The sequence below is a fragment of the Podarcis gaigeae genome (genome assembly GCF_964106915.1).
Source record: "Podarcis gaigeae genome assembly, chromosome: 8".
Lineage (NCBI taxonomy): Eukaryota > Metazoa > Chordata > Lepidosauria > Squamata > Lacertidae > Podarcis > Podarcis gaigeae.
In genome coordinates, this window is record NC_139684.1 from 17236033 (window position 1) to 17245729 (window position 9697).

Genomic DNA, 9697 nt, shown 5'->3' on the forward strand with positions numbered 1-9697 from the left:
GAGAGACAGGGGATTGAAAGTGGGACATTCTGCATGAAAAGCATGTGCTCTGCCACCAAGCTACACAGCTGCCCCATGAGCTCAATTTGGGACACAGGTAAAGGATGCCGAAGAACAGGCCCCAGGCTGATGGGAGCTGCGGTCTAAACAAAAACATCTGGTGCTCCTGGGTAACAGCAGACGCTTTTGCAAAAGCAATCAGGCAGGCTCCAACTTTTCAAATGCTGGTTCTTCTCTTCCCTTCACTCCACACTCCTGCCCCAAACAAGCAAACCCCACCGAGATATTTCCGAGCCCCTTTCTATAGGGATTCAGCAAGAGGGCAGCTGGATCCCCAGCTCAGCCCAGTGGCTTGGTGGGTGGCCTGTGGCAAGTCATTCTCCAGATGTACAGAGAGAATGGAAAAGCATCCGAAGTTTGGAAGGTTCCCAGGGTCTGGGAAACATGACGATGGCACCAAATGCTTTTTCAGAAGTGTTTTCTCAAGGAGGCCAGTTCCAGATAGGATGCAGAAACCAGACAATGGTGCGAACGGTGGCTCCCCAGAGGCCTACCTCACAGGGGTGATGGGAAGATCGAGCAGGCAGAAAGGAGGAAAAGTGCACAAGTGCATCTGAGAGTCAAGTTAAGTTTGCTTCTGTAAGAGCAACTGTTTTAAGAGAATGCCTGAAATATCTGTGAAAGCGCTGGCACTTCTAGTCGTGCTAAGATCTAATAAAAACCACACGCCCAGAGTGAGATCCAGCTGTCACCCTTTCCGATTGCAATTTCAATTGGAGGGTCTATGATCAATGGGAATCAAAACTCCCAATGATAGCTCAGCGGGAGAACACTTAGCTCTGCATGCCATAGGTACAATTCTCAGCCTCTCCAAGCAGGGGTGGGAAGACAGAAGCCCCAGAGGAACAGCTGCCAGCCAGAGTAGACAATACTGAGCAAAGATCTGACTTAGAAGAAAGCAGCTGCTCCCAAGTTCCTAGAAGCACTGGATCGTGGCTTTCAGATATCGGTTATACAGGCAGCCACGAGTAGGAAGAAATAAATGTTTTTCCTGGCTTTTAACACACACACACACACACACACCAAATCGCCAATTTGCTCAACTTTTTGGAACATGCATAAGGCTATCCCAGGGTTTGTCAGCTCCAAAATTATCCCACAGCCGCACTTCTTTCTGCAAGACCATTCATACCACGATCCTGTACTTACTTAGTAAAATAGACACACGGACAGGACTTTTTTAAGAGTCAAGGAAGTGTCCCCAAGACTGCTGTCTCAACATTATGCCATTTCAAAAGCAAAGAAATAAGCGAAAGGGCATGTTTATTTTGCTAAAGGGCTTTCAGCCCCTTACAACAACATCAGGGCGAGTCAAACATTCAGCGAATCCATTGATCCGGAGAGGATCTGCATTCACACGCAGCTAAAGGGGCAGCTACACCGAATCAAGAGATTCCAAGTTTACGGTAACAGGGGAGGGGCAGGGGGAAAAACACAACTCCCTTTCGCGGATATATCCCACCACTTTCCGGTCTTACCTCCCAACAAATCCGGGGCACACCATTCCGAGGTAAATCTTTTTTATTATTATTCCTCCCGAAGCCTGCTCATGGATCAGAGGTTTTGTTGGCGGGGGTTGCAAAATAAGGCTTATCGTCAACTCTGCGGTTGCAGGACAGTTGGGTTCTTTTTTCTCCTCCTACCCTGAACAAAGCGGCCAAAGAGTCTTGCGAGCAATATTGCAAATCTCTGTGTGTGTGCGTGCATGCACACGAGCTCGGAGCATGTACCTCGGGGTGGGTTGCAAACTCCGTGGACGACGAAGGCGGCAGCGAAGCCCCGGGTCTCTCGGATCGCCTTCACTCCCAGCGCTCCCCGCCTTGAATCCGACGCCAGGCCAGAGTCTCCGCTACTAAGAAGCCGAGCAGCGTCGCATCACATGGGCTCCAAATAACCTCCCAGCTACCCGGCCCAGCTCCTCCTCTTAAAGGAGACCAAGAGGGCAGGGCGCAGGAGGGGAGGGGCCGAGCGATTGCAAAGGACTGGATCCCAGCGATGCAATGCACGCACGTTTCCTTCCCCGGGAGTAAAACGCCTATGGGAATCGCACGGGTTCATCTTTACGCGTCAGTTGGGAATTGCAACATATGTTGAAACAATCCCGGTCTATGAAAGGCAGTGCGGTGCACTGGTTAGAGTCCTGGGTTCAAATCCGCCCCCCTCGGCCAAAGACCTTTGGCCGGCCGCTGCTTCTCAGCCTGACCTACCTCGCAGGGTGGTTATGTGGGGATGAATGGAGGGGGGACCAATTTGAGCTCCTTGGGAGGAAAAGGTGAGATAGAAATGTGATAAATTAGTAAAATAAATAAAGGACGCTGAAAGCACATGGCTCCCTTAAAAAAAAAAAAAACCCACTGGGAGCTGTAGTTTGTTAAGGGTGCTGGGAAGTGTAACTCCGAGGAAAACTACAGTTCCCAGGACTAGGAGCTGGGAGGCCTGGGTTCAAAATCCCTCACTTGGCCATGAAGCTTACTGGACCTTGGACCGGCCACTGCCTCTCTGCAGGGTTGTTGTGGAGATTAAATGGGTTGGGGGAAGAACCACGCCATCCTACTTTAGCACTTTGGGAGAAAAAGGTGGGATAGAATAAAGGACTACGAGTGCATACTCCAGGGGTATATTGGGACTACAACTCCCACCGTCCCTGACTACTGGGCATGCAAGCCGCTGGGGTACCGCTAGGCGTTCGGGAGCCCGAGCAATATAGGGTGGACGCCACGCTGTCCATCCCTGGCGTGGGCGATAGTTGCTGTTGTTTTCATTCTATGCAAATGGCTACAGTTGTTTTTTCAGAGATGCAATTGTCGTCGAGGTGTTTTTGTGGCGGAAACAACTGGTCTGAGATGTTCCGTGGGAAACGATTCACAGAGGAAATTGATAGTAATTAACTGTTTTCTGGATGGTATTCTTGCGTGGCGAGCTTAATTGCTTTGATGAGATGCTCCGTGGGAAACGATTTTTTAAATGAGATCGATAATAATAATCGCCGTAGTCACCGTCGAAGTCATCCGAAAGGGCACACCCTTACGTGGGAATAAAGGTTTTAGGAATGTAGGCGCTCAAGGTAGGTTCACACGGCGCATAGAACTAAGCCGATTTACTCGGGAGTAAGCCCCGCCGTCGCGTTTTCGTGGAACTTGCTTCCAAGTTACCAATGCAGATCGGGTTGCAGTCTTAAGATCGGATCCAAGTAACTTCTACTAAAGAGTAGACCCGTTGAAATTCATGGCATCGGCTTATTTATTTACTGCATTTATAGCCTACCTTTTCCTCCAAGGAGCTCAAGGTGGTGTATATGGTTGTGTCCCCCCCCCCCCATTTTATCCCCACAACAACGCTGAGGTAGGTTAGGTTGTGAGGCAGCAGCTGGTCTTCGGTGTCCTAGTTCAACACTCTAACCACTACACTACTCTGCCTCAGGAACATTAATTTCAATGAATTTACTCTGAGTATACCAGCTACTTAGTACAATTGCAAAGCATGCTTAACCGAGTGTAAACGCCATTGAACTCGATGATGGGCAGTTGGGGATCGAACCCATAAGGAGCAACGCTGCAATGCAGTTCAGTGCATGCTTTTCTTGGGAGCAAATTCTTTATAATCAATACAATGTTTACGTACATGTCAGCTATACTGTATATAGACAAGAAGGTTGAGATCCAATGATGCACGCCTCCCTGGGAGTAAATTCTATGGAAGTCAATGGCACTTGATGCTCAGCTATGTTTACAACATACTTTTAGCCATGTTTAGGTAAAGGTAAAGGGACCCCTGACCATTAGGTCCAGTCATGACCAACTCTGGTGTTGCGGCGCTCATCTTGCTTTATTGGCCAAGGGAGCTGGCGTACAGCTTCCGGGTCATGTGGCCAGAATGACTAAGCCACTTCTGGTGAACCAGAATAGCGCACGGAAATGCCGTTTACCTTCCCGCCGAAGCTGTACCTATTTATCTACTTGCACTCTGACGTGCTTTCGAACTGCTAGGTTGGCAGGAGCTGGGACTGAGCAACAGGAGCTCACCCCGTCGTGGGGATTCGAACCTCTGACTTTCTGATCGGCAGGTCCTAGGCTCTGTGGTTTAACCCACAGCGGCACCCACATCCCTAGCCATGTTTAAAGGTAAAGGTAAAGGTACCCCTGCCCGTACGGGCCAGTCTTGACAGACTCTGGGGTTGTGCGCCCATCTCACTCAAGAGGCCAGGGGCCAGCGCTGTCCGGAGACACTTCCGGGTCACGTGGCCAGCGTGACATCGCTGCTCTGGTGAGCCAGAGCCGCACACGGAAACGCCGTTTACCTTCCCGCTGGTAAGCGGTCCCTATTTATCTACTTGCACCCGGAGGTGCTTTCGAACTGCTAGGTTGGCAGGCGCTGGGACCGAGCAGCGGGAGCGCACCCCGCCGCAGGGATTCGAACCGCCGACCTTTCGATCGGCAAGTCCTAGGCGCTGAGGCTTTAACCCACAGCGCCACCTGCGTCCCTTCCTAGCCATGTTTACTCGGAGGTAAAAGTCTCTCTGCGTTCAAATGAGGCTTACTTCCAAGGAAAGACCTTAGCTCAGCATTAGCTTTGAACACAGAAAGTCCCAGGTCCAACAATTCTGTGGGCCAGGAGAAAAAAACTGTGCAAGAAACCAGAGGCCTTTCTCCTGGGCATAGTCGGCCAATTGGTGTTAAAGAAGGATAGAACTTTCTTTATGTACGCTACAGCAGCAGCAAGAATACTCATCGCAAAGCATTGGAAGACACAAGACCTACCCACTCTGGAAGAATGGCAGATGCAAGTAATGGACTACATGGAAATGGCAGAAATGACTGGCAGAATCCGAGACCAGGGAGAAGAGTTGGTGGAAGAAGATTGGAGGAAATTTAAAATTTATCTACAGAAACATTGTAAAATTTTTGAATGTTAATGACATTGAAATTAACTGAAGGGGTTCTAGCAACAAGGTAAAAAATAAGATTGGATTGATAATAGATAAATTAATTGGATATGAATTTGCTGAACTAATTTTCAAAAGGGATACAAAAAAGGGAGATGTGAGGAAGTCAGGAAAATAAGTGACTCAAACATGAGGAATTAAAAAGAGGGATTTTTGTGTGTGTTTTTTAATGTGCTTTTTCTTTTCTTTTCTTTTCTTTTCCTTTTTCTTTTTTTTCCAAGTTAAACTTCTGTATTTTTTGTATTTTATAACTTTATATTTTTGAGTATGTGTTTTTTTCCTTTTTCTGTTTGTTGCTATTCTTAAAATTTAATAAAATATCATTAAAAAAAACCTGGTGATTCAGGTGCATTCTGCATGTGCTCAGAGGTACGGTAGTCTTTTTGCATTTGCTGGTGCTGAGCTCCGGTACCGAAAAGCAGACCAGGAAGCGGGTGAGGGAAGCGCACTCTTTTAGTTCTCCTTGGAAAAGACAGGGACAGTTGCTCTCAACATAAACCACCTCACAGGGTTGTTGTAAGGATAAAAAATAGGAAAGGGGGAAGACACAAGTGTGCCACCTTGAGCTCCTTGCAAGAAAGGGAATATGAATGTAATAAATAACTGCACAGCTCTGAAAGCTAAGCAAAGCCTCCATATATAGGAGCAGTATATCTCAGAGAACCAGATGCTAGTGGAACACTAGGTTTAAAACTAGCTGTCAGACAGGGAGACTCAACTCCAGAACATATAAAAAGGAATAAGAGAGGGCCTCTAATTTCATGCAGAGTAAATTTCAATCATGAATGAGAAACCAGAGGCAAGGCCTCTTGCATCTTGAGATTTAGGCTGCAATCCATATCGGACTGAAAGTAACACTTATTATTGAGTAAGCACATTTAGGACTGATTGCTCCTTACAGGGCAGAGCTTCCTGATCAGAAAGCATCATTTCCAGAGTGTGTCTTGATTTCCAGCACCTTCCTCTGGTAATCGAACCTCTGGTTTTTCATAGACAGTTACATGGTGGCATACCATTCCCTTGCTACAAAGACTGGAGGTTAATAGTTGGGGGGGGGTCTTGACTGATGTTTCCATCAATAGGAGCTAATGGGTAGGAGATGGTCTCCTGATAACTGGGGATCTCTCTGTTTTGGAATGAGATGCCCATCAGAGCTTGGGGAAAGTGGCAACCCTGTCAGAGAGGAGGGTGCAGGGATATGTGACAATAAGCAGTTGAAGTTTGGGAGAGAGCCAAAGACTCTGTGTGCAGGCTTTGGCGACTTGCAAAGTTGTATGTATAGCAAATTTTACAACAACAACAACAAAAGCTCTTAAAGTCTGTGCCAAAAGAAAGCAAACTTACATAGCACACTGAATTACTTGACATGCAGGAAAGCAAGGAACAGGTGACAATATGCAGCTCATAAAATCCACCCAGCTGTCTGTGCATGTTGATTTGCACAAGCCTATGCAGGTACGGTGGTACTTCGGGTTACAGACGCTTCAGGTTACAGACTCCGCTAACCCAGAAATAGTACCTTGGGTTAAGAATTTTGCTTCAGGGTGAGAACAGAAATCGTGTTCCAGCAGTGCGGCAGCAGCAGGAGGCCCCTTTACCTAAAGTGGTGCTTCAGGTTAAGAACAGTTTCAGGTTAAGAACGGACCTCCAGAACAAATTAAGTTCTTAACCTGAGGTACCACTGTATTGAGTTAAAATGTCTTTTTAAAGACTCTAGCCCTCTGCAGTCTTGTTTATTCTTCATTCTTTTAAAAGCATGTTCTTTTCTGCTCTTCTGCTAGGGAAGGAAAAAGGCTCTCAGCGTGGTTTACAAATATCAGTAACGGCAGCCCGTGAAAAAGGCAAATTCCATGCTAGGGATCATTAGGAAAGCAACAGAAAATAAAAATGACATTTCACAAATCTGTGGTGCAACTGCATTTGGAATACTGTTCACAGTTCTGGTCCCCTCAACTCAAAATGGATATTGTAGAGTTGGAAACGGTTCAGAAATGGGCAAGCAGAATGATTATGCGGGTGACCCTCAACGCAGACAACACGGAGCCAGCAGGACCAATGGTCTCTCTTGAAGACCTTAGTTTTTTCAAGTGGCGCCACCTGGTGATCACAACAGGTGGCACAGTGCCTCTTGCATCCTTCCCGCTGGGTCACGCCGGCCTGTTGACATCCCTTTACAACACAGTTGGGAGAACTCCCTTCTTCACATCAGCCTTGGACATTCTTTTCCCTTGGTTTATGTTGTCAGAAGAGTGGGTTGTTGGGAGAATATTTTGCTTTTATCTTTGGATGAAGCAGCTGGGGGGCTGCCCAGGCCGTTCTGTTCTAGGAGACAAGAGATTGATTGCTCTGGTTGCACCATAAGAAGGGGGTGCATTTGCTGTTCTCCAGTCCGCTAAGGCCATGACATTAGAGAGCACTGCTGTGTTATTGTGACCCTGTGGGTCCTCAGCGCATGGGCACAGATAAGAACAGCAGCTTGCGTGCGGAGGGGAGGAGGCCAGAGTCATTGGGCTGATGGGAAAACGAAAGCTCATTCGGCCCAGACTTTTCCTAGAATGCTATCTCAGAACAGCTGGGATCCCTCTGACCTTCCCAATTGCTAGAATAGGGCTCCATCTGCACTATACATTTAAACATTTTAAACAACCATGGTTCCCGCCCCCCCCTGAATTCTGGGAGGCTGTTAAAAGTGCTGAGAGTTTACCCCTTTCCCCACCCTCACAAATACAACTCTCAACGTGGTTTAACCATCAAGGAACTCTGGGAGGGGAATAGGGCTCTCCTAATAACTCCCATGGTTGGACAGTGTTCTCGAAGCTACCAGCATGAGTTTGACCAAACTTTGGGAGGCAGTGGAAGACAGGAGGGCCTGGCGTGCTCTGGTCCATGGGGTCACAAAGAGTCGGACACGACTAAACAACAACAATAACTCCCAGAATCCTTAGCAAACCACAGTTCCCAGGATTCTTTGAGGGAAGCTGTGACTTTGTAAGGCCTGAAAACCAGCTGACAGGTCACATGACTTAGGTTTTAAGCAGTCATGGCCTCACCCAAAGAATCCTGGGAAGTGTCATTTACTAAGCGTGCTAAGAGTGGTTAGCTATTCCCCTTAATAGAGCTGCAATTCCCACAGTTCCCTGGGAAGAGGGACTGACTGTTAACACTCTGGGACTGTAGCACTGTGAGGGTTTAACAGCAGAATGGAGTGGTGGACTCTCCTTCATTGGAGGTTTTTAAGCAGAGGTTGGCTGGCCATCTGTCACCTGTGATCTCTGCACTGCAGAGGACTAGATTGGATGACCTTTGGGCATCGCCCCATGAGGAAAAACAGGAAGGTGTCACACACCCCTTCCCAAGCCTTGCTTACTGGGGTTGCATGGTGGCAGCTTCCAGTGAGATCTCTCAGAGCTGTCACAAGATCTTGGTGGAAGCCGCTGCCTACAAATCTCTGAGTCTATGTGGGGGAATAGGGCTCTCTTTTCAGCCCTCAGCACCCTGCACCCCCTTTTAAATGGTTTTTTTAATCAACGCCAACATAAAATGCATATATTTGCACAATCAGAAAAAAAAAACATATTCAGTCAAAACACCGGTGATGGAAGAAGCACCCTTAACAAAACACAACTCCCAGAAGCCGTGGCTGTGGGAAAGCCAGCAAAGTGAATGCGCTGAGTGAGCTTTTTGTTAGTGGCTTGGGCTCCCCAGGCTGTTTCAACACCAGCATGGTTCCCTTAATAGAGGGGCCTTCATTCAGGTTACTCATAGAATAGAAGAATTCTAGGGTTGGAAGATACCCCCAAGGGTCATCTAGTCTAGCCCCCTGCAGCTCCTACTGTCAGAAAGTTCTTCCCAATGTTTAGCCAGAATCTCTCTTTTTTGTCATTTGAATCCATAGGTTTATGCTTAAAAACATTTTTGTTTAGGCGAGCCTCTCCAGACACGTGGAATGTTGACAGGAGTTCTAATTGATTTTCATTATTTTCTGAATGTTTTAAATAGGCTACAGTTTGCATTAAAATGGACATATTTAGTGAAAATAACCCACAATGATGCATTAATTTGGGGGAAATCACTTTGCAAAAAAAAAAGTACAGTTGTACCTTGGATCACAAACCCCTTGGTACTCAGAAATTTTGGCTCCTGAATGCCACAAACCTGGAAGTGAGTGTTCCGGTTTGCTAACGTTCTTTGTAACCCGAATGTCCAACGGGGCTTCCGTGGCTTCCAATTGGCTGGAGGAGCTTCCTGCAGCCAATCAGAAGTCATACTTTGGTTTCTAAACGTTTTGGAAGTCGAACGTACTTCTGGAATGGATGCTGTTCCACTTTCAAGCTATGACTGTATATTAGGTGAAACTGCACACAAAAATGAGGAGAAATTCACACTAAAATGTTGATGGATTTTCTTAAGGATTTTTAAAAAATTGCAAATCGCTGCAGAAATGTGAACTGAATTGATTGGAAAAATTGTGAGTTGAGACAACCAAAACACACAGATACATCCCTGGTTAAGATGTAACCCACCCTATGATCAGTAGAACTGATGAAAGGCAGGATATTAACCAAGGAAACAAGCAAAGGAATATATTACTGATTCTTTTCTTTTTGAGGGAAAACAAATACCAAAATATAATGACATTTAAAATATTTTTCTCTACTTATTGCAAGGGTGAGACTTTTATTTCTAAAAAAATCA

The 9697-nt window shown here is 46.6% G+C and overlaps 1 protein-coding gene across 2 annotated transcripts in view; it reads right to left on the reverse strand.

Annotated features, from left to right (window-relative positions):
• The window catches only part of SPSB1 (splA/ryanodine receptor domain and SOCS box containing 1), a 35811-nt gene extending 33851 nt beyond the window's left edge, over positions 1 to 1960 (reverse strand). The window contains exon 1 of one of the 2 annotated variants that reach the window (XM_083752840.1): positions 1791 to 1960. The gene's annotated coding sequence lies outside the window, so the exon portion shown is untranslated. Of the gene's footprint in view, positions 1 to 1538 lie in introns of both variants that reach the window. The other variant, XM_083752839.1, reaches the window with a different exon arrangement.
• Between the last annotated feature and the right edge of the window lie 7737 nt (positions 1961 to 9697).